The sequence below is a fragment of the Halichoerus grypus genome, chromosome 12 (assembly GCF_964656455.1).
Source record: "Halichoerus grypus chromosome 12, mHalGry1.hap1.1, whole genome shotgun sequence".
Taxonomy (NCBI): domain Eukaryota; kingdom Metazoa; phylum Chordata; class Mammalia; order Carnivora; family Phocidae; genus Halichoerus; species Halichoerus grypus.
The window spans coordinates 58363459-58389708 of NC_135723.1; the positions used below are offsets into that span (position 1 = coordinate 58363459).

The 26250-nt window shown below is 38.2% G+C and overlaps 1 protein-coding gene across 2 annotated transcripts in view; it reads right to left on the bottom strand.

Moving 5' to 3' along the window:
- Positions 1-26250, bottom strand: part of SKAP2 (src kinase associated phosphoprotein 2) — a 166138-nt gene that overhangs the window by 22442 nt on the left and 117446 nt on the right. The gene's annotated exons all lie outside the window — the stretch shown is intronic.

The following is a 26250-nucleotide window of genomic DNA, read 5'->3' on the forward strand; positions in this document are numbered from 1 at the left end:
CTAAAACATCGGTGTGGCCAAAGAAAATGTGTGATATAAAATAAAATATAGTTAACCTGTAAATCATTTCTTGAGTATCAGATACTTCATGTGTTCCCATTTGATCTTCACAGGAGAAGACTAGAAGGATCCTCACCTTTCAAGGCAATTCCCCCCAAATTCTACTGAGGATCTACCCTGTGCCATAAGTTATTGCAGATGTTAAGATTTCACAGATCATTTTAAACCCTCCTTTTACAGATGAGTAAATTGAGCCTCAAAAAGGTAGAGAAATGTCCACTTTGTGATTCATACTCAGGCTTGTGATCATGAAGTCCGTGTTCTTTATCCTGCAATGTATTCAGGGCCCTATGTTTGTTATTCCCACGCTCTCCTATCACGTTCATTTCCTCCCCCCCCCCCCCCCCAGTTATAGGAAGAAATAGGAGAAGATTAAATGAGAAGAGTTTTAAACGAGTCAATAGACTAGATTTAATTATTTTACATTAAAGAACCATTTATTACATGTCCATTTTCCTCACCTAAGGATTTATACACACTGTGGAAATATTTAAGGCAGGACATAGGAACAAAATGGCATGCCCAAAAAAACAGAGTTCAAAAAGAATACTTTCAAGAAAAATCAAAAATGTTAAAATATGCAAAATATATAAATATAGCCATTATGACTATTAAATAATTCAACCAATAAATCTTCATTGGATATTAGCTACCTGTAAGAGAGAGGTTCTACCAGGGAGGCAAACACAGTAGGGAGCTTCTGCCCTCAGGAAGCTGACAGCCTACAGGGGACAGAAGACAGCATCTAAAGGAAAATGGGATAAGGAGCATAGAACCTGACATGGGAGGCACAAGGTTCGGAAGGATGGCAGAGAGGAAACCATGCAAGGGGCAACACCGTGAAGGCTCTGAGGGGTGGAGAAAATCTGAACAGAGAGAGATGGGAAGGAGGAAATTTCTAGACAGAAGGAGAGTCATAAGCAAAAGAAAAAGCGCAATAATATCCATTTGGCTAAAGAATGCAGCACTCAAAGGGGAAGAACAGGATGGCAGATAATGCTAGTGGCTTGGGCCAGCTGTTGAAGGGCCATAAACATCCGGCTATGGACTTTTGCCTTTTATTTGGTGGGCAATGAGAGCCCCAGAAGATGTTCGAGCAGAGAAAGGGCAGGACCAAAAACTATGCTTGAGAAATGATCATCTGATCCCATTGTCCCAGATAGCCTGAAGGAGGGTGTGGGGAGAGAGACCACTCAGAGTCTGGCTAGAGGGGAAGGAAGTCCTGAACAGAAGGGGCAGAGGAAATGGAAAGGAGCCAGTTATAAGAGGGAAAGGAACTAGAATTGATAAACTTTGTGCCTGCCTGGATGTGGAGGGCTAAGGGAAGAAGAGCAATCGAGAATGACTCAAGTTTTGAGCTTAGTTAACAGCGAAATGAGAACATCATTCCTGAGAAAAGAATAGCCAAGATAAGCTATATTGCTGAGGGAACACAGGAGCTGTGTTTCTGATGTGAGAGATTTATTTATTTATTTTTTAAAGATTTTATTTATTTATTTGACAGAGAGAGAGACAGCGAGAGCAGGAACACAAGCAGGGGGAGTGGGAGAGGGAGAAGCAGGCTCCCTGCTGATCAGGGAGCCCAATGCGGGGCTCGATCCCAGGATGCTGGGATCATGACCTGAGCCGAAGGCAGACGCTTAATGACTGAGCCACCCAGGCGCCCCTGATGTGAGAGATTTAAATTTATTTATTTGAGAGAGAGAGAAAGAGAGAGTGTGCACACATGGGGGGAGGGGCTGAGGGAGAAGGAAAGAGAATCTCAGGCAGACTCCCTGCTGAGCACAGAACCCAAAGCAGGACTCCATCCCACAACCCTGAGATCATGACCTGAGCCAAAAACAAGAGTCGGAAGCTTAACCAACTGTGCCACCCAGCGCCCCTCTGATGTGAGAGATTTAATGTACTGGTGGGGCAACCCAGAGGAAATGTCCGGAGGCAACTGGAAAGTTTGGTAGAGAGGTCAGGAGTACAGGTGCAAAATTAGAAGTCTCATGCAAACTTTGAAGTGGTGATTAATAAAATTCAACATTTAAATCAAGCTTGAGAGTTACTGTACTTATAAAACAAACATAGAACTGTTTTGAATTTCTGTAACTCAATCCAAACAAAATAATGAAAGCTCCAAAAAAGGAAACAGCTGGAAATATTTGGTACTTTATACATATTAAGTTGACGCTAATGTTGGCAATTTAATATGGTTCGGTCAAATAGTAATTAATACAGGAAGACCTAATAAAAACCTAATACTAAATCCTGTCTTTTTCCTCTTCAACAAGTTATCTCACTTATGCCAAACCACAAGGACCAGTTATCATGTATGAGTTAATAGGATGTTTTCATACAAATTTTAAAGCTCTTAGGGACATTTATAGTCATTTGGTCCAACCTACTTATTTTACAGATGGTTAATTTTTCTTAAAGGAGGAGAAAACTCTCCTTACTTTTCACACTTTCTCTTTCCCCAGCACTCCCTCTCCTCCGACTGGGTCACAAATCTGACAGTAAGGAGTAAATTCAACAACAGTGAAGGGTGCTTGCCCTCACGTCAAAAGCCATGACCACAACAATTTAGGGAGCACTAATTTTGGCTCTCAAGAAGACACAATGGGATGTAGACTCACCACCCAAAGTTAGTGTCAAGATATCACAAAAACTAATTACAGTAATTGAATGGAAAACTCCAGTTTTGGCAAAGTAAACAATGAACATAGAAGAATTTATTACTATGGCTTTATTCTTATTTTATTAAAATTTAAGTGCCTATAATGTACACAATGTATTCTTAAATTACCAGAATAATTACTTAAGTATCAATATATACTGAGAAGTATCCAAATTGAAATCCATGTGAGATGCTGAACAAGTAGTATTTTAGAGGAGGAATCGCTCATTAAAGAAACTTCCTTTCTCCATTTCAAACCTATTTTTAGGTCAAAACCCTCTGCATTTCATTCATCAGTTATTCTTAACAATATTCGAACAACTCATTTTATCTTGGGCTAACAATACAAATAGCTTCCACATAAAAGAAAACAAAATCAAATTTGGGGGGTGTGTGTGTGTGTGTGTGTGTTTTAATCTTAGGGGAAAAACAGACTGAATCTTGAATACAGTCTGGTACAAAGGAGATGTTCAATAAATATGGAGTGAACAAATGGATTCAAAATCATGAAAATAAATCCTACTATGTTCATTTATTAACAGAGAAAAACTCTCCACACCACTCAAAAAATATATGAGGACAAATGAAAATTCTAGGCAATAATCACCTCCACAATATATTAGAAATATACACACATGTTGTTTTATTTAGGTTTATTATTAAACATATTTTATTTTGGTGTTGAGTCACGGTGTCATTATACAATACTAATTAATACCTCAAATAGTCAGTGTTTGTGGGCTAATATATTCCATTCAACATTTTAATAACAGTAAACAAAAACAGCTCAGCTATGCGGTAAAATCCATCAAACCACACAGATGGTTATAAGGTTTTCATTATGTGGTTTCCATAGCAATCATATTGCAAATCTGGAAGCTTCTTGCAAATAAGCAGCTTGTATTTACATGCCTCTCAGCTGCAGCACAAAACTCTTCAACATGTGAAGTTATTATTCCAATCACACATTGTTAGAAGAATCATCGGAAGATTTTGTTGATCAGACAAGATGAAAATAACAGTAAACTAACTGCAGAAGATAATTCAAACACAGTCATACATTTACCAAACTAATCCGTATTAGAAATATTCTGGCAGTCGTCAGAAGGTTTTAACATTATACCAGCTCAAAAATATGGAAGTTCCAAGAACAATCAGATCCCATGGAATCCAAAAGCTGAACTCCACTCTCCCATTTTCAGAAGATGTTTGGTCTTCCTTCTGAGTCGAGCAGAGAAAGAAAGACTAACAGAGAACTGAGTCTTCCCAAATCTTTTTAGGATGACTACATTTGAGGAAATGCTTATGTGGGAAAAGTCAAGACCTTTTTTTTTTCCCCCTGCTAGATTAATCAATTTAATTTACAAATTGATCCAGTTCCATAACAGATGGATTATTACCCTAATAAGGATCACAAATCTGTCTAGCTATGCAGTTTTTACAAAATGGCTATTTCTTGCTTACTAATGTTCTTTGTTTAAGGACAAAATAACCCAAAGAGAAAAGCGATAAGCAAATGACACGTACAGCTGACATTGCTTGAAAAGGCTAAAGACAATTTGTTAGCATCAAAACAGGGTGTGTGACAATTGCGGAGGGGCTGGAAACTGATCTTATCACATCTTCCAGGGAGAAGAGGACAACATGAGAAAATCTTTCACTCACACACAATGATTACCTTTCTAAGTACCTTCAGAAAACAGCTCTGCTGAATTAACAATGTATTTTAAGAGACATAAAACACAGAATCAAAAGCTATGCTCTGAAATAAAGATTGAGTGTAGATCTCTACCTGCCCTGACTTCATTGGATTACAAGACTATATGTTTGTCTCACGAAAAAGTTAGTATTTATTGCTTAAATGTTCACGCTGTATGCATTTATATCCATTAGGTAACTAAATCCTCATAACAATTCTATGAGGTAAGAACAGGTACTTTGACCATCATTTTATGGACGCAGAAATGAAACTTACAGAGCTTGAAGAACTTGTCCACACAAGCAATTAGAACAGGGACTGAAACTCCAGCATGGGTGGCTTCTCTCCACCGTCTCTTCAGTTTACAGATGGATTGTTTTCTAAAATTTCATTTGAATATTGGCTGTTTGTGGACTTGGAAAACATTTTCACAAAAGTGGGCAAATTCTATTCTACCGTTGCATTGTATGCGAAGGACACCTTACGGTAAGCAATCCTTGCAGTGATGATTTAGAAACAGAATTTCAAGTTGGGAAGCCCCCAACACACATCTCCTTTCTGTCTCCCAGCTCTCCTTCCCCACCTCTCTTGTCCACACCCTCCAGTGCCTGGAAGCCAGCGCACAGTACTCGATATTCTGTAAAGGTCTCTAATGCAACTCATAATTGAAACATTTATTTCAAATAATATTTCAATTATTTTATTATGAAATAATATTTCATCATTCTTTCTAGGCCAGCCGGCTTTTCTTTCTTGTTGCATTTCAATAAGGATTTCAATGTCAACAGTTACGGTGAGTCTTTTTACAAAGAAGTTCCCCCGAAAGAAGTTCGCCTGCATTCCAGAACAACAGACAATCCTGCACATGTCTCCAAGGGTTTGGGCACCACAGTGTTGCAAGCAAGATGTCCCCGGCTGGGAGAAGATGGGACAGACCTGATGGGGAAAGGAAGACCCCTGTGTCCAGTCCCAGCAGTGCGGTGTAAAGGAGGCAGAAATGCAGGGAGGATCCACACAAAGGGCACCTCAGCCCCTCTTCTCGCTCAGGACCTGGGGCAAGTCCCAAAGCCGGCAGTAGGGGTGAGACAGGTGGAAGAGTCGAAGGGGTGTGGGCAAGGGAATTCAAACCAAGACAATGTGGAAAAGTGAGTTCCTTAGGGGCCTATAAATCCTGGACCACTGGTAAGTTAAAATATGACCTTCTAAAGGACTTTTCTATTTAATAGACTGACATATATTTTACAGCAATAAAGGATATATCATTTTAAAGACAGAAGCATGTGCCTTTTAGTATTATATAAAACTTCAAGAGGAACAGAAAGATAAAGACAATTGAAATGGTATATTTAGAGTCATGTTTACTATCCTGGAAATTGAGGCAAACTGGGGCCTACTGTTAAAGTTCTCCTACCTTGAGACTGTAATTCTCATCTCTGTAAAGTACAAAGAATAATGTCTACCCCATAGCACTCTGAACGGGATTTGGGCAGGACGATGACATAATCAGATTTCTCAGGGGGAAAAAAATGCACAATTAGCATGCAGTAGCAAGGTCATTACCTTAGGAGCTAGGTGTTTTGCATCCACTTATGAATTTGGCAACCCAGAAGGTTACTATGATATCAAAGGCAACCAAAATAAGCAATAGTTATTCAATCATACAATCTAATTTTCAACCTTGACATTTTATTCTTTCAGGGTTTGATAGGAAAAGGTTATCATTGCACTTCAAAAGCAAAAATAAACACCATGAAGATTACAGTACATTTCTGTACTATATTAAAGTTAATAATTTATACGCAAATCTGAAAACGCGAAAATAATAAATTTTCACAGACATTCAACTTGCTAACATCATGGTTGGGATGTTGGGGAAAAAACCCTCAAATTCAAGCAAGAATCCCATTTGACAGAATCTGGAGAAAATCTTCAGGAAAGAAACCTTAGGTAGAATCTAGTTCAACTTCCTTCTTTCATTAACAGGGAACCAGACTTGGGTGCCGAATGACTGGACCAAGGTCATGCAAATGGCACTCTGCTCCTCTCTCTCTGCCCTGCCTTTTACACAACATGCACCACAGACATTTCTGGAAAAGTCTTTGCTGCTCCCGAGGTACTTCTCTATTCAGGAGCAATCTTACACAGACTTGGTCATCCACAGACAATGATGGCAAGCAAAGAAAGCACACAGGTTAAAAAAGGTTTTAATAGACCAGATTCTGTCAGTCAGAAGTGACTGTGAGTCAGGAAATGATCCTACTCCCAGGGGGTGCTAGACATGAGGAAACAATGATATGGGGCTCTTCCTTGTCCCAGTGTAGTATATTCACACACGCCATAATATAAAATTCTCCTAACTACTCCATAAAGCTCAAACTCTTAGCTCTTTAATTAACATTTATAATAAAACCTGCAATATTAAAATTCTTTCAACCCAGGAAATGTCAAATTATTTCTCAGTTACAGTAACCTCAATCTGGCTCTGGATTGCTGGTACAATTATAGTTTGCTGTTCATAATAGTTCTGTTTTTTAATTTAAATAAACCTTTTTTTTATTATTCTTGCTACAAAAGCAGTATCTGTTCATTGCTAGAAGTCAGACAATAGAGATAAGCAAAAATATATACATATTTTTAAATCATCCAGGATTTACCATAACCACTATTAACACTATTAAACATCTTCTCCTAGACCACCTTCACTCAGTTTCTGGTTTTTCTTCATTCTCATTTTTAATAAGAATATCCCAATATATACATATTTCATTATCCACCCCCCCACGTTTCTTATCCAAATGTATTTGTATTTTATTATAACCTAATTTGAATCTCTTTTTAGAAAGTAAACTATTTCATCTCAACTTAGATTTTGGCTTAAATTTTATTCTGTGAAAAAAATACTACCTAATGATAAATAGGGTGGTGTTAAGATCATTTCCTTGTAACTTGGCTGTTTAGTAAGGATCTATAACTGTCTGCTCTAACCTGAGGAAAAAAGCAGACAGACGAATGCAGAGCTCATTTGTCGCAGGCTCTGGCGCGGTGTCCTGTTTCCTTATGCAAATACACTCATCTTCTTCCCATGCAGTGCACCTTACCCTCCCCTTTTCAAGAATCTAGGGGGAAAAAAGCACAGGGACGTAAGAGGAACCACCACCCATTAGACTTATTGGTTCCATATCCCTTGTAGCAACAGTGGTTTCAAGGCTCTTCTGGGAGGCGGAGAGTCTATGAGGTCAAAACTATTTTCATAATAAAATGAAGACATTTGCCTTTTTCATCGTGTTAACATCAGCACGATTTTGCAAAGCAATAATGGGGAAACTGCTGACACAGCATAAATCACTGCAGGGGCACCAAACTGTCACCGTCTTCTTCACTGCCTTGCTCGAGCATTAAAAACAAACAAGCCAGTTTCACCTATGAATGTCCATGATGAAGCCGTACACATTATTATTTTCATGTAATAGCAACCCCGAGAACATGTCTTTTTAATATTCTGTGTGACAAAATCAGAAGAATGCATTAAGCACACTTCTGCATTTCCAGATGTGCAAGAGATTGAGTGGCAAGCTGAACTAGCTGCTTTTTTTCATGGAACACCATTTTGACTTGAAAGAATGAGTGACAGACAAACTATGGTTACTCAGACTTGGGAATGTGGCAGATATTTCCTAAGTGAGCTTGTTGTTTCAAAGAAAACAACTGGTGTTTGTTGCCATGATAAAATTTAAGCTTTCAAGCAAAAATCAGAGTTTTAGAAACTTAGACCTGCCACTGTGAGCTTGACCGCTCCCGAGTATTTAAAGACTTTCCTAATGAGATTGGTAGTGATATTAATGAATGTAGTTTTTTAATTTTGCCAATTTTTGCCAATATTTGGAAGTTCTGCATAATGCAGTGAACCAATATTTTCCAAATGATCAAGGCACGATGTTACAAAAACATGCATGGTAAGAGATCCATTCAAAGTACAAGACAGACCAGACCCATGAATTTTAATGTAACAAAGTATGGAAAGTTCATTGATACCGTTTTGGATTCCAGCTTGCAACTAACATTTAACTACTACTCCTCCAGTTTGGGTACAGTATCGAAGAAGAATATCTACAACCTCCTAGGACTATTAAAACACTTCCAATTTCCTACTGGAGATCTGTATGAGGCTGGGTTTCTCCATATGCTGACTGTACTTAAACCGAAACAACATATCACAACAGAGTGAATGAAGACGCAGACTTGAGAGTCTAAATGTATTCTATTAAAATAGACACTGAGGAGATCTGCCAAAACGTAAACCATGCCTCTCTTTTCACTGATATCTTGGGGGAAATATAGCGATTTTTCCTAAAAATATTTTATGTTCACATGTAATGGGTTTATCATTGTGATTTTTAAATTCATTAATAAACATTTTTTATATTTCTCAGTTTTAATTTCTAACATAGTAAATACTGAGAGGCATAATCCACATAAATAAAGCTTTGTGGGTTCCTCAGTAATTTTTAAAATTGTAAAGGGCTCCTGAGACCAAAAAGGTTTGGGAAAACTACCCTGTGTTTTCTTTTTTAAGTTATTATTCAAATTCCAGTTAACATACAGTGTAATATTAGTTTCAGGTGTACAATATAATGATTCAACCCTTCCATACAATGCCCGAGCTCACCACAAGTGTCCTCCTTAATCCCCACCACCTATTTAACCCATCCCCCACCCACCTGCCCTCTGGTAACCATCAGTTTGTTCTCTAAAGTTAAGAGTCTGTTTGCCTCTCTCTCTTGCTCTTTTTTTCTCCTTTGCTCATTTGTTTTGTTTCTTAAATTCCATCTATAAGTGAAATCATATGGTATCTGTCTTTCTCTGACTTATTTCACTGAGCATCATATACCTTCTAGATCCATCCATGTTGTTGCAAATGGCAAGATCGTTTTTAGTGAAATATCTAAACACTGTTGATCCACAACATGAAAAAATTGATAGCCTGCTAACCCAGAACAGTATTTGATAATTATTTTATTTTCCCAAAGCACACAATCTCAGGATTGAATCTCATTATACTGTTGAGTCATATTGAGCTGTTAACCAAAATCCCTATATGTTTTTCCCATTTGCAGTGAAGCCAAGTCTTTCCTTTCTCATACCTGTGCAACAAGATTTTTGGAGCAAATGTGGGCGCCTGGGTGGCTCAGTTGGTTAAGCGACTGCCTTCGGCTCAGGTCATGATCCTGGAGTCCCGGGATCGAGTCCCACATCAGGCTCCCTGCTCAGCAGGGAGTCTGCTTCTCCCTCTGACCCTCCTCCCTCTCATGCTCTCTGTCTCTCATTGTCTCTCTCGCAAATAAATAAAATCTTAAAAAAAAAAAAAATTTAAAAAAAAAAAAAGATTTTTGGAGCAGATGTGATATCCTGTTATATGTCATCTTGTTAGATTTGATCCATAATTTCAGTCTATTGAGAGCACAGCCTGTATATCTTCATCTAGGCATTGATGAATATGATGGTATGACAATACTGAGAATTAAGCTCTAAAGCATTCACAAAATAAATTAATCAGCATCCTTTGGTGCTATACAGTCAGTTATCCAATAGTGTTTATACCCATAAAGATTTCATGAGAATCCTGGCCAAATGCCTCACTTAAGTCTAGTTATAGGTCTGTCACTTCCCTGAACACATGATGGGTTCTAGTGATCATTATTTCATCTTCTAGATAGCACAGAAGACTCTCTTTGATGCCTTATTTTAGAGTCCACTTCCAAGTTCCTAAACTGTCTGGGGTTTGCAGAATCCATCTGTCATGGATAATGTGGTGCTCCTCCTAGATGCCCTCTTCATCTGCCAACACAACCACCCTCCAGTTACTGGGACCCAGACTGCTGCTGGCTCACAGCTGTGTCCCTCACTAGGAACTGTCCTCAGCTACAGAGAACTGCCTCTCTCAAGATCACACCCCTCCCAGAAGAGCCAGGAGCCAGTGATTAGCTGATGTGGGGACATAAAGACATGCCCCTTTGCCTCAACAACCTTGAAGAATCATCCCAGACCCAGAGCTCCCCAAGAGTTCGGCTGAGGCCTCAGTCACAGCTGCATTGTGGGTCAGCTTCTCCCGCCCAATTCTGCCTTCTGCGCTTTCATACAAGGGTATCTCCCAAGATCACTTGCCAATAAGTCTTCTACATGCAACCGTCTCAGAGTCTGTTCCAGGAAACCCAACTTAAGATCTACTGCAACTTTCTACCCTTTTTTTGAAGGGTTCACCATTTAATTGCTAGACTCCATACTTCTAGCATCTCTCTCTTCCTGCATATTTCCTTCAAAATCAGTGACAGTAGTTCAATTACTTCATTTACAACTTGTCTTGTGATGTAGTCTTATGTAAGCCAGAAGGCAAACTTAACTCCTACTCATCTTTAAAACATGGCTCAAATGTCCCCGAATTTAGGGTGCTTTCCCCAAACTCCTCCAGGCAGCTGGGCATTCCCCCTTTGTGATCTCCCAGCCTTGGTACAGGCCTCCATTATCACTGCTCTCATAGAGCACTGCAAACATTGTCTACCTGTCTCCTTTTCTTCCGAGTGTGCACTCCCCCACCAGGCCTAACAGAGGGGCTGGAACAAACTCTATCAGCATCAGAATTTGAATCCAGGCAGTCTGCCTCCAGAACCCAAGTTCTGAAGCACTGTGCTTTTTCTTCCCTTTTGATGTTTTCCATGAATGTTTGATGAATGAAAATCAAATGGATTTTGGTTAGCTGGGTATTCTATTAGAATCTCTTTGCCTGTCCTTAGCTTGTTACCTGCCATCAATCTTATCAGATGGAGGATAATTCTTGGCAGAAAAGGAGCAAATAAAATAGAAACTGATTGTTTTCTTGGAAATTACTGACCCTAATAAATTTCAAAAACAAACAAAAACACAGGGCAATTATACACCTAGGTGTAAATTACACCTAGCATAATTTACAAATTTCAGCTCTTTTCATGTTTTCCTTGGTTATTTGGCCATTTCAGTGCTTGGTATATAACCCTGTAAAATTGCATTAGTTGGACAGATTATAGCACAAAGACATTGATAGAGTTTTGTTCCCCCCCCCCCACCTTTTCCTCACTGCAATCATTTAGCATTAAATTCTATTTTAAAATACTTGTCTTTAATACCATACATTTGTACCTATTCTTTCTCGGAATTTTCTGGAATCTGCCTTGCTACAGTCTAGGCAAATACGTCTGGCTGATGGCCAGTTTTTTCCTCATTGGTTATGATGGACTCTAAGATGACAACTGCTTTTGTCTAATTTTTTCCACAGTTAAATCTGGAGACGGCAGCAGTTTCCCTATTTACTTCCTATATCCTTTGGCCTCCATTGTTTCGTCTGCTACTACATGTTTAAAGTCTCCCTGAAAAAGGAACAAGACGCAGTGCTAATGACTGCTTCACGCTTTTCCTTCCTCTCTATGTTCTTACCGTGAGCTCCTCTTAGTTGAAGATTCCTCGTTGCTAAACACTGAAAAACCCTAACCCTCCCGATCCCTGGCTCTGTGTGTCCCAGGCACAAGCAGCTGAGGGTGAGCAGAAAGTCATCCTTGGTCTCTCAGTGCTTTGTGCTCAATTGGCTGGGCTTGCAAGTAATAGTTACCACCTGCTTAGAAGCCCTAAATCCAAGAAATGGAAGAGATTGAGCACACAGTCTTGAATATTTAATATTTATAGGGCAATTATCAAATAACAGCCCCACTTGTATTTTTCTATTACCATCACATGCTCCCTCTGTGATATGTAACTTCCAGTTTGGGACTAGATATTATGAACTACATCAATATCTCTGGCATCCCACCATGGTGTGCTGTTCACCTAGAGGAGTGGTTTTCAAACTTCAGAGGGCTTATTAAAACCCAGGTTGCTGGGGACCCACCCATAGCGTTTCGGGTTCAGTAGATTTGACACGTGCAATTCTAAAAAGTTTCAGCCCGTGCTGCTGGTCCTGGGGCCACATTTTGAGAACCACTGACATAGAGGAATACCTTCTGAGGCTTTCTTTTACATAGGAGTTCAATGGTTTATGTGTTCTATCATAATTTGAATATAAGTTAATTAGAACATTGTATCTTCCAAGGTTACTTGCCTTTTAAACTTCAAAATATAGGCACACCTCACTAAATAATTCTAGTGTTAAATTAATTATAATGAAATTAGTCATGCAGAAATTAGTCCCATATCAATCCCAAAAGATGTAATGGAACTATAGAAATGCAAATAAAATTTGTATTCCAGAAGTTCATATTACTCTCTTTTGCTAGCTGGACAAATTTAACGAACTAATTAAACTCTCTGAACTTCAATTCTCTCAATCTGGAAACCAGAAATACAAAATTTACTTGAGAGAATTACTGTGAGAATAAAATGAGGTAAAGTGGCCAATATAATGCCCAGTGTGGTGAAGATTTACAATCAAGTGATTATAATAGCAACCTGAGGAATGTCTACATACCAAGCACCACACTAGCTGCTACATGCATAAATGTCATTCAATCCTCAAAACCCTCTGAGGAAGGTATTGCTCTTAGTCCCATTTTGCAGATGAAGAAATGGAGGCATAGAAACATTTAACTCACTTGCTCAGCAATAAGAAGCAGCGTCAGAGTTTGAATCCAGGCAGTCTGCCTCCAGAACCCAAGTTCTGAAGCACTGTGCTTTTTCTTCCCTTTTGATGTAAGACCTTGCACAGATCACTTGTTCTTGTGTTTGTTAATTAATTAAACAGCACTTGAACCTATTGCCATAACATGTAACTTATGAGAAAGTTAATATTCATGATGTCATATTGACATATATTTTTTTCTTAAACACTCTTCAATGACAAAATAACTTGACTAACTCTGACAGCATAAAAAAAATGGCTCTCTTGAAAAATAGTGTACCCTGCTGAACAACAGGAGAAGAGTCATGTTTGTAATGGCCACCGAAAGTGAAAAGCTTGGCATTTGCCCCCTCCATTTTTCTTTCCGTTGGAAGGCAGCTTACAAATGGAAAAATCATCTCCCATCACCTCTCCCTCTCAGAGGCTGAATATGATGAAGAAACAGAGGAAGGCCAAGCCCCCGAAGCAAGCAGAGCCGAGAGCAGCTTCCGTCCTAGCCAGGAGCCTAAGAAGATTGATTAATCCTGAATGAGATAGCTATAGTTTCTCACCAGATTTGACTGCAGGAGGACATGAAAAATGCAGCAAATTAAAGCACTTTACATAATACAAAAGAATGGCACTCTTGAAATAAAAATTTCCATGTACCCAGGAGGGGCTGTGCATGGACTTTCAAAATTATGTTTTTATGGCAGTTTCAATTCTAAGTTAAGAGGTACTTTTTGACACACAGACACATTTATGATAAACCGTTACAATGTCTAGAAAATGTAAGATCCTGTAGAACTAGTTTATTTCTGTAGAGAGGAGTTGCCAAAAGAAGCAAGATAGAAGCTGCAGGGGGAAGAAGGGGAGGGTAGGCACACAGAGCTCATTGGACGGAGGTCTTGGGGTTCACTCCCGCAAAATAGTATCTGATGTTCTTTGAAGTATATAAGAATAAAAATTTGAGCTTAGAAAAAACAGCATACTTACAGAACTGCTATAAGACCCAGCTATTCCACTTCTGGGTATTTATCCAAAGAATACAAAAACCCTAATTCAAAAAGTTACATGCACCCCGATGTTCACTGCAGCATTATTTACAATAGCCAAGATATGGAAACAACCCAAGTGTCCAAAGTGTCCATGGATACATGAATGGATAAGGAAGAGGTGTTCTATTTTTTACAACGGAATACCACTCAGCCACAAAAAAGAATAAAATCTTGCATTTGCCACAACATGGATGGACCTTGAAGGTATAATGTAAGTGAAATAAGTCACACAGGGAAAGACAAATGCCATATAATTTCACTTATATGTGGAATCTTTAAAAAAAAAAAAAAAAACGGGGGTCCCTGGGTGGCTCAGTTAAGCATCTGCCTTCAGCTCAGGTCATGATCCCAGGGTCCTGGGATCGAGTTCCACATCAGACTCCCTACTCAGCATGGAGTCTGCTTCTCCTCCCCCTACTGCTCCCTCTGCTTCTGCTCTCTCTCAAATAAATAAATAAAATCTTAAAAAAAAAAAAAAAAAACGAACAAAGAAAATAAAACAAAACAAACTCATAGATACAGGGAATAGACTAGTGGTTACTGAGGGGAAGGAGGTCCACTATATCATGGTGGATGGTAACTAGACTTCTAGTGGTGATCACTTTGTACTGTGAATTTTAAAGCTGTACGCCTGAAGCTTATTACATAAGAAAAAAAAAAGGGGGGGGGGTAAGGAGCCACACTTGCTCAGTTTTGGCTCCCTAAAGGGAGAAACTGAACTCTCATTTGCAAAGTGTCTTTTACTTGGATTCCAGAAATAAGGCCAACATAAACAAAACGTCTGCTCTCATGTAAAAGGGCCAGGGTATTTTTAATGTACATGGCAGGCAAGCCTGGTCATACTTTCTTAAGGTCTCACCCAACAGTGGCCCACGGTAACACATGGAGTAAACGTATCCATTCTGGAAAGACAAATCCTTGCCTCCTCAGGGACCTCTAGTCTACACAGTGTCAGTGCTCTCAAACTAACTCCGGCTTATTTTCCAGTACGACAAAGCATCCTTGTTTTCCCGTCCCAGAATCACAACTGTGATTAAATATGACGTCTTACAAACTTTTCCTGGCATTTTAGTTAGAATAAAGGTTATGCTGTAATTGTGTATATTGAAATACAATTTAGGGTTTATTTCTACCTAATTAAATCATGCAATCAAACCTGTAAATTTAATGACATGTCCAACTCTAGTACTTATTTAAGGGTCATCCAATGTTTATTGCCCTTACTTAGAGCAAATCATGGATTTAAAGAGAATACATGAAATGACATATGAACTTTCCTGAACAGCCTAATTAGAGAATACTGTTAGCTACCTGAAGTGGTTTAACTGCATGACTTATTTACACCTACTCTAGCTAAAAAAAGAGTAGTTATCAACCAGCTACTCTGGAATTCAGATTATAAACAATTTTAGCCTCTATGATCCTTACTTAGCTTTAGAAAATAATTCCTGGATTAAAAAACTCAAAAAGAAAAATGACCTCAATATAGTTCACTTTCGTGAGGAAATATAATACACTACTTGGCGTGTGTCCACAGGAAAAGTCTGGCTCCCAGATGCTTCTTGCCAGCCCACAGTGGATTTCACGATGTTTAAACAACTGACAACATACACTCATAGCACTGATGACATAGTGACCAGAAATTCAGCAGGAGCCTCTCTCCTGGGTATTTTCATATACTGAAAAGTAGTATCAAAACAATACAAATCATAGACACACTTCACTAACCCAAAAGATTCAACACAATTCAGTTAGGCTTTTTTTAAGTAGATGTCACCAAAATCACATATAAATTTACTAGTAAAACTTCTTCTACTAGTACAAGAAACACAAACGTATCAATGTTTTTTATTGTATTAGTCTTCTTGAAAATGAAAAATACAAACTCTAGCTTGCTTCCTATATCAAAAATCCAACAGATGAACTATTTCCATAGCTCATTCATTATAATCATACAATGTATATTAATATCCATGATCTCCTAGAAGCTGTAGCTGTTTCTATTAGTATAAACCAAATGAAATTCCCAATATTTTACCACTTCTGACCTCCAAAAACAATAAAATGGTAAGACCAAAAGGTAAAGTAAAGCCTCAAAATTCTACCACACCCAAGTGGTAGCCTAATTGCCTTAGATATATAAAATGTTCTTCATAACTGGAGTGCAAGTGTATCATTAAACTGGAATGATACACTTTCTAACCAGGAAGATTCTGAGTAAAATCTACTTCCTACTGGAGCACATTCAAGCATAAACAAAATACTGTTAATATTTAATATGAAATCGGCTGTCACAAATGTAGCCAACAGTGAAAAAGCCATGATACAAATAAAATTACTTTGTGTGATTTTTCCTATTTCCACATGACAAGTTTCTTGGAGATGATATTCTCTCTTAATAACAAACAACTTCTGTCACATAGTGTTTATGCCACGTAAGTTTTGCAAATCAATAGTGCAAAAACTGGTTTGACTTTCTGGGATAGAAAATGATTGATCAGCATAGGGAATAAAATATGTTATTTAAATTAGAAGAACTTCATTTGATTGGAATGCCAACCCCATTTTTAAGATATAGTCTCATGTAACCACATTAACCTCATCTGACATGACCTCAAATACAAACACGTATTATTCTTCACTTATAAAACCAGAGCATACATTTGGATTTCGATGGGTCTCTATGTTGATATAACTTTTGAGTAATTCTTTGCATATACAAATGTCATTTTTTCTCTAAGTAGTAATCAGCAGCCATTTAAGATCTCTTCTATCACAGATTTGACAAAAAATTTTTTCTTTATCAAGAAGCAATTAATAGAGTATAAAGCCCATCAGTACTCAGGAGAAAAATATTAGACACCTCACATCTGCCTAGTGTATGCTCAAGTTTTTGTTTATTTGACTGAATTAAAGTATATGAATCAAGGACTTAAAATTAGGCTAAGTCTCTATGTTGTGTATTTGCAGTTACTAATTACTTATGACTAGGAATTCAGCCTCTAGCAATATGGTCAACCAAGCTGAGACAGACCTGTCTCTCCCCACTTGCTCAAAGGGGAATAATGACCATTTGCAGGGTGGGGTTGAGGCTGGAGTTTTACCATCTTCACAGATACAGGAGACATGGCCTTGGGCCCATGAGAAGCAGAGAGCTGGAAGTAAGACCCCCACAAACCCAGGGAAACCACAAGGAAGCTTTTTGTCTTTCTAGGGCTCTGGATGGTGGTGGTCAGAGGAGGAGGGGAAGGGTTTCCTGTGAGAAATCAAAACCCCAGGCCTGTACAATGTGAGATCCAAATTTATACTATCCTCAAGTGTGGTTTTCCCAAGCCAAGAAATTTAACATAAAAATTGTGAAACTCCTGGGGCTCTGGCAGAAGCAAATGCAAAAGCATTGCGCAGGACCATTTCCAGAACCCAGGGCACACAGCACTCCTGCAGGGGCAGGGAGAAAACCTGATAAGCTCGCAGTACTTGGAGCGAGGAGAAGAGAGAGACACCCAAGTAAACAGGCAATTCCCGTGTGGCCAGCTTTAATAGAGGCCAACACAGAATGCTGTGGGACCACAAAGGGGAGCAAAGAATAAGGAAAAGTCCAAGGAAATGTAAGTCTTTATTTTTCAGAGCACTGCTAAGCTAGAGATTCAAAACACAAGTTGCACTGGTCCCTTTGCTTTCGCCCAGTGAAGGATTGATCCCGCGTGAATATTTTCTGGGGCTTTGGACCATCTGGTTTTTAATGTCTCAAGCAATGGGGTTTCTTCCACCATTTCCTTTGGAAAGTCTTTTTTGTTGTTGTTGGGGCAAAAAAAAAAAAAAAAAGGTTTGAATTTTAAAGGGCTTGGCAGTTGTTTTTAAAAGTCTTTTTCTTTCTTGTTAACTCTTTGTTAAATCCTTTCATGAATACAAATTCCCCTTCTCTCCCTGTGACGTGAATATGCTACCATCTGGCCTCTTCCAAATACACCCATAGTTACCCCACCTGAATGTTTTTTTGAAAGGGTCTTCATTTAATAAACTCCCTGACCTTGATCATTTCACTTTCATCTTCAGAATGCTCCTTAGGTGGCATTCACAACCACATTTTGTTCACTGGGTATGATCCTTTCAGATATATCATCTACGGACAGACACTTGGCTTTGACCACTGTTTCTTATCAGTCTCTCTTCAGTCTCTGATTACCTTTCCAAACGATTTCTTACTGAATATTTTATATTGCTATTTAACAAACTCTGAGTTTTATAGGTGGGTAGTTTCCCCAGTGCCTAGCACCGTGCTTGACATAGAACAGCTATCTAATAAATATTTGTTGCATGAATAATTAATAATAATTTGTTGCATGCGACGCGGATGGAACTAGAGGGTATTATGCTAAGCAAAATAAATCAGTCAGAGAAAGACAAATACCATATGATTTCACTCATATGTGGAATTTAAGAAACAAAACAAATAATCATAGAGGAAAGAAAGAGAGGCAAACCAAGAAACAGACTCTTAACCACAGAACAAACTGAGGGTTGTCAGAGGGGAGGTGGGTGGGGAGACGGGTGAAATAGGTGATAGGGATGAAGAAGTGTACTTGTTGTGATGAGCATCAGGTGTTCTATGGAGTTGTTGAATCACTATATTGTATATCTGAAACTAATATTACACTGTATGTTAACTAACTGGAATTTAAATAAAAACTTTAAAAAATCCTTTGTTGCATGAATAATGAATAGTTGAACCTCACATAGAAGTTAGGCTTTTTTCTCTTTTCTCATTTCATTTTATGTTTCATTTCCTTCACTGCTCCTTTTCTGTTCATTTATTAGAATTTTAAATGATTATTTCACAATACCTTTAAATTAATGCTGGGCTCTCAAGAAATATTAAATAAACAACTAGACTCAAAAACTCACATATTTTCAAGTGTCTAGACATGTATATCTACATGTTTTAGGGTTACTGCCTCTTACAGTTATGCCTTAAGCAATATGTAGAGAGATTATATTTTATTATGAATATGAATGACCTTCACCTTGACCTGCCTAATCAAGCTAGGTTTCCAGGAAGAACTAAGATGTAAGGTGATTTCTGAAAGAAAACACAGGCTGACCAGGGAAGTGAAATGAGGTTATCTGGTATATGAGAGAGTCTAACAGGCAATGTGAAATCAGGAGCAGGACGTAAACAGTGGGCTGAGAAAAGGAGCTTGCTTAATTGAAGGAAAGGGTGTGGAGCGGAGAAGGGAAACAAAGGACTTAACATAAGCCATGGCTGGTACCAGGAGTGAGCAAACTGAATCTTGACCACAGCCTTCCTCTTTTCTAGATCCTCCAAGGACCTTCCACACCCACCGAATCAAAGCAGTGGCTTGAGAGATAATTTTAAACACCTTCCCCAAGCATCTATCTAATCACCGATTCTTAACCTTGGTTTCACTATCCCTTAAGCTGCTTATGCAACTTTCCATATCTGAGTTTATTTTTAAACATGAAGCTCATTATTTCCTTACTAGTTACATTAAATGCAGAGTTTTGTCCTTGCAGATGTCAGCTTTAAAAAATCATAGTTATGATCCTGTGCTCTTTAGACCTACTCTACCTGTGGTCTTTAATGAATGAGTGGGAGCAAAGGAGAATGTCATTTCCTGGGAAATGTCTTGCTTGAGATGACTAGCCTACCACAGGGAAATGGTAACTCAAGTTGTTCCTGTTGCTCACAGTAGATGATCTATCTTTAATGGTACAAAAGATTGATGATATTAGAGCTTTTCATCACTCAATGTATTATATTTCACAAATTTATTTATTTGAGACTATGCTCACTGGAATAGTAAGGTTAGATTTTAATGAGGTTTTGGGAGATCAGCCATACTTCAATATACCACTGATCGTACACTGGTTAGTATAATCATTCTTTCAGGATTCTGCAGTAATTGGTGTTATTAGGAAAAGAATCATCATGGGGGGGAAAAAAAGTTTCTCTTAACTAATAGCCCCCTCTACCTTAAGACTATACTATTCAGATATTATTTATAGACTTCTTATGAGGAGGGCACTTGTCCAAGTATTATTTTAGGGAATACCAAGAAATATAAGGTTTGATCCCTGCCCTCAAGGAGCTTGTAAATATAATAAAGATATAAAGATCCATCCATTTGTTTGCTTGATAAATAATGACATGCAAAGTAATATAAGATTTCTAGAACAGTGGATAACAACATAAAAAAATGCCACAAAGCTGTGTGTGGTTTGTTTTCAAATGTATGGTGCTATAGAAGTTAAGAGAAGCGGGAGTCACTTAATGCTGGGAAGGGCAGAAGAGGCTTTATGGGGAGATGGGATTTGATCCGAGCCTGAAACATCCAGAAAATCTGCTTAGAAACTGAACTAAAAGGAGAACATTCCATACAGATGGAAGTATCTGAACTAAAAGTAAGGGATGTCTAAGGGAGAATGAAGGGTAAGCCAGCTTGTTGAAACTGGAGAGTTGGTGGCAGTGGAATAGGGACTGGGCTGGAACGTGAGGCTTCAGTCAGCCCGTGGAGAACCTCTGGGTACCAAAGTAAGGGGTAAGGGATTTGCCCTTTGGGAGGTGGAGAGCCAGTCAATGTTTTGTAGCAATAGAAGATAGGACTTATGAAACTTCTGATTTCTGTTTTTCTTGAAAATATTTTCCCCATTAAATGAAAAATTAATCAGTTTATAAAGAAGGTTTTAAATTCTTTTATATATGCTGTCTCCTAGCATCAGCTGATACATTCTTGATAAAAATGTTAATACCCAGAATGGTAGAGGACATGATATCACCATACCGTATTTAGTACTAAACCATAATACTATATTGTGTTAAGTATTATACCATTCTATATTTATAAAAATACTGTTGTGCCCGATAAATATACAGAATCTTCAAGGGAATTTTGTTTCTTTCTTTTTAAGATTTATTTATTTATTTTAGGGAGCAGAAACATGTTTCTGTTGAGAGGCAGTATGGCTGTTGGCTAAGAGGGAGAGGGAGAGAAGAACTCAAATAGACTCCCCACTGAGCGTGGAGCCCTATATGGGGCAGGATCTCAGGACCCTGAGATCAGACCTGGGCAGAAACCAAGGGTCAGATGTTTAACCGACTGTGCCACCCAGGTGCCCCAAGGGCATTTTGTTTCTAATGGAAGAACCACAAAGTTTCTACCTAAGTGGGTTTAGAGAAAATACTATATTTATACCAAAACTATACAATGGTGTAATAAATATACAGAATCAATAAGAGTGTTTTCATTGTTTCTGATGGGTGAATATAAAGGTTCTACATGGGTGTGGAAAGGGAAAATATGGCCAAGGTGTAGAGTAATACTATTGGACTTTGGAATTGGTAAGAGTGTGATTTAGATAGGTTGATAGATATATTGACAGATCTACCTATATATGTTTAGTTTTGTTTTTTCTATACTTAGATATTCATATATTTGTTTCTCTGATTAAATTATAGCATATTTGAAGACAGGGGCTATTTATTCATCATCTTAGCTTCCACTCTATATCTTGTGGCTAATGAGATTATATTAGAAAATATGGTAGGGGGCACCTGGGTGGCTCAGTCGTTAAGCGTCTGCCTTTGGCTCAGGTCACGATCCCAGGGTCCTGGGATGGAGCCCCGCATTAGGCTCTCTGCTCAGCGGGGAGCCTGCTTCTCCCTCTCCCACTCTGCCTGCTTGTGTTCCCTCTCTCACTGTCTCTCTCTGTCAAATAAATAAATAAAATCTTTAAAAAAAAAATATGGTAGATTTGATTGTGGACTGGGTGGATGGAAAAATGAAAAAAATCAACCAAAAGTTTTATCCATATGCTATTTCAGTAAACTTTTGTCTTTTAATTACTTTATTAATTCACCATATTGGTTCAGGACAAGGTACCTAATGCTATGTAGGTGATGAAGGCATGGATATGAAGCACAAGGCAGGAATAACGAATGTTCAAGAATTCAGTCTGTCTGAATAATGGGTCTGAGCAGTGGGAATGGGAATGGAAAGGTAAATGTAAGTCACATCACGGAAGGAGCTCGGACCTGGCCAGTGAGCTTGGACTTGATTCCCTAGGCAGTGAAGACCCATAAAAGTTACTGAGCAAGGGATTACTTTGACCATGTCATGTTTTAGGAAGATCAATCTGCTGGCAAATGTTGAATAGATTATTGGGCTGACTGGTGAGACAGACATACACACAGGAAGTGCTGAGAACTCTTAAGAGCTCCGATAATGACCCAGGTGAGGAATTACTGAAGCCTGGGCGGAGAGCTGGGGATGGATGATGCTTCACAGGCAGAATCGGTAGCAACTGGAAACTGACTGGATGAGAGGAGTGGAGATCAAGGAAGGAATCAAGGATGGTTTTGAGTTTTAATTTTTAAAACCCGCATGACTATTAATGCTGTTCACAGAAATAGAGAAGAAAGGAGGAAGAGCAGTATTAGTAAGTCGGATGATGAATTTGATCTTAGGTACAAGTTTGACATGATGGCCAAAAGTCACTTGAAATATGAGGCCAAAGCTCAGAGGAGAGGTCAGATGTGAAGATGAGATTTGACTGGTATATTACCCTTTCTGGGGTCTTTTGTACATGTGTGTCAGTAAATGCTCACTTGATAGCTCAGGACATGTTTCTGTTGAGAGGCAGTATGGCTGTTGGCTAAGAGTCAGAATGCCTACATTCTAGTCCCAATTCCACCACTTAGTTTCCTTAACTATAATATAGAGATAGTAATAATACCTAGGCCATAAAATATTTCTACTTATTAAATGAGATAATACTTAGGAAAATACCTGGCACATACTAAGTGTTAACCATTATTATAATTACCATACCACCTTTTAATTCTTTCGATGAACTAGCTACTCAGTGAAGACATTTTACTTTGCTCTAAATGTTCAGATGTTAGTCTAGATGTTTTACTTTGCCTGCATTTTCAATCCCATTCTAACCTCTCTCTGAGTGGCTACCAGTGGCCCACCTTTCTGGTTCTTTCTGGTGCTGGTTCTCTTGGGGTCTTTGCACCTGTTCCCAGTGCCTAGAAGGTGCTTTGTTTGCCTTTTTGCTTTTACCAGTTTTATCCAAGAGGTTTCAGTTTAAATGTCACCTCTTCCTTAACCACAGACTGTAAAACAGTTGCTCCTTTCACACCTTCCCCTCATCTTCGTAGCACTTAACGACAATCCGTAATTATCTTAATGGAGACAAAGTCTGCCCTTTTTTTAATGCCTAAACCCCCAACAGCTAGAACAGAACCTGGTATGTAATGGGCTTTCAATAAATATTTGTTGAATCTATTAACTGAATGCATTATAAGAAGAATGTATAACGAGAGGACAAAGTACAAATAGCAAAAAGCTCCACTATTAAGGAAATACTGGATAAATAGAAAAATAATTTGAAACAATCAGCAAGCATCAGGAAATGAGGCAATCTAAAAACAGTGCTGAGATGCTTATTTATAAATATTACCTATAACAAGAAAACGAGATGGCAAAAGCCAGAGGAGGAGACAGTTTCAAGAAGAAAGGGGTGCCCAGCAAAATAAAATTTCTGGAGGTGAATTTGAGGACAGAAGCTAATGACTGGGACAGTACTGGTGACTTTGAGGAAACTGTTTTAGTTAAGGGATCAGAGAGGGAAATGAACCATGAGAGACTATGGAACCCCGGAAACAAATTGAGGGTTTCAGAGGGGAGGGGGATTGGGGGATGGGGTAACCCGGTGATGGGTATTAAGGAGGGCACATGTGGTGATGAGCACTGGGTGTTATATGCAACTAAAGAATCATTGAACATTACATCATAAACTAATGATGTACTGTACAGTGGCTAACTGAGCATAATAAAAAAAATAATTAAAAAATTTTTTTAAAAAAAGGAATACAAAGTCAAATTGCCAAGGGTTAAAGAGTAAGCAGGTGAAGAAACAATGGCTCTCCCATGCATCTTTATGCTAAAGAGAAGCAGAATTAGGTTGTACCTTCTTGCAGCAAGATCAGGAATATGGAAAGAGGCCCAGGCAAGAAGCCGAGAAGTTTGGGATCGGGTTCCAAAGAGAGCTCAAAATGCCACTCTGCATCTGAATTTCCTTATTTGTCTATGAGAAAAATTGCCCGCCCCATCTCAACTCCTGTAATAAGAAACAAAGGGGCTAAGAGAGACATAAGTATAAGGAGTTGCTATTTCTTTGTAGAAATTCTAATGAAGTTCTAATAAAGAGGGACAAATCTATAGAAGAATGGCTTACTTGAAACAAAATCAAAGTAAAATTTCACTTGAGCTTAAGTTAGACTGGATTTTTCCCCACTTTGTTAAAGGCTTGCATTTACTCAACTGTAGCACTTGCCGAGGCCGGATATGAAGAGTGCTTATATCTATCACTGACATTTTGTTGAACTTGTCCATTCTTATTAATCATTGCTTTAAAGTAAGCAACTGGGTACTCTTAGGAAGTTGATATTCCCAGCTGGCCTATCTGCAAAAATAGCGAAGCCTTGATGATCTCTTGCTGCAGTCTGTCTCTACGGATATGTGTGTTCATGTGGGTATATGGATGTGGGTATATTTTTTTTCTGGGACCTAACGAGGTAAATACATTTTTGTGAAGCTACTTCAAACTTTTATCATATTCTATCTTCTGAAAGCATGGAGGAATTAAAAACAAAAGCAGCCTCTTATCTGTTTATATTCTACTTGGGAAGTAAATCATATCTGCAGAATGAAGACTCCAGTTAAAAAGGCTGATACAAAGGTGATTAGAAGCTCTATCTTGAAACTAATTCTCGAGATTTCTTGGTGCTAAAAGATAAAGTACTCAGTTACGTACAGATACAAAACCTACAGAAGGTGAATATTTCACCTTCTGGCACAGTTTTAGAATTCTGCATCTAAGGTTCACAGAAAAATCTTTGGAGCGCCTGGGTGGCTCAGTCAGTTAAGTGTCTGCCTTCGGCTCAGGTCATGATCCCAGGGTCCTGGGATCCAGCCCGAGGTAGTGTCAGGCTCCCTGCTCAGAGGGGAGCCTGCTTCTCCCTCTCCCTCTGCCCCTCACCCCCTGATGCTCTCTCTCTCTCATTCTCTCTCAAATATATAAATAAAATCTTTAAAAAAAATTCTTAATGGCCGAGGCCCATGAGTGTGATTTTTCTTCTTGCTTTATAAATGTCAGCATTTTAGTCTGACGAGAGTGGCTGACATTTGCATAAATTCTGGTTCAAAATTTTTAAAATTCTGATTCTCATAATGATTATATTATATTACTAGGCTATTCTAATAATTATTCTAATGGTTCCCTAGGCAATGTAAAAATAAATATGTGTGTCCAAAAATTTAGAATTTGGTGGCTAAATGATTCAAATCATCAATAATTTATAATGAATCTATTTGTTTTTTTAAAAAAGAAATCTGATCTTTTTCCATAGGGTCCTTATCACTTGTTAGAGCTTCCTCTCCTTCTTTTGTCTCTTTAATCATTTCATTTATTTTATAGTCTTTTTCCATCTTTTTTAATAGTTCTCTCATCTCCAGTTCATTAGGGATTCTCTCATTTGTTTTACTCACCACCATATCCCTCTAACTAGAGTTTAAGACCCATGCCACAAGTTTTTATTTGTACTATTTTCATTGTCTTTCAGAACTACATATTTTGTGATTTTCATTGTGATTTCCTCTTCTAATTCATGAGCTTTTCAGAAATTTATTTTTCAGCCTCCAAACACAGGGGCTTGGGTATTTTTAACTACCTTTCTAGTATTGGTTTCTAATTAAATTTCATTGCAGTTAAAGGACACAGTCTGTATGATATAGATTCATAGAAATTGGTTGAGATTTTGTGAACTTATATATGGCCAATTTCTATAAATAGTCTATATGTACTGAATATCTTTTTAGATAGATTAGATTGTTCATCAATTCTTTTTGATTCAAATCTTTCATACACTTACTAATTTTTTACCTCCTTGGTCTACCAGTTTCTAAAAGTGGTATGTTAAAAATCTCCCACTATAATTGAAGATTTGTCAAGTTTGTCTTAATAAGTTTTTGCTTTACAGATTTCAAGGTTATGCAGTTAGGTGCATTTAAGCTTTATCTTTTTTTACTATTATTATGTAGTATCATTCTTACTAGTCTTACTA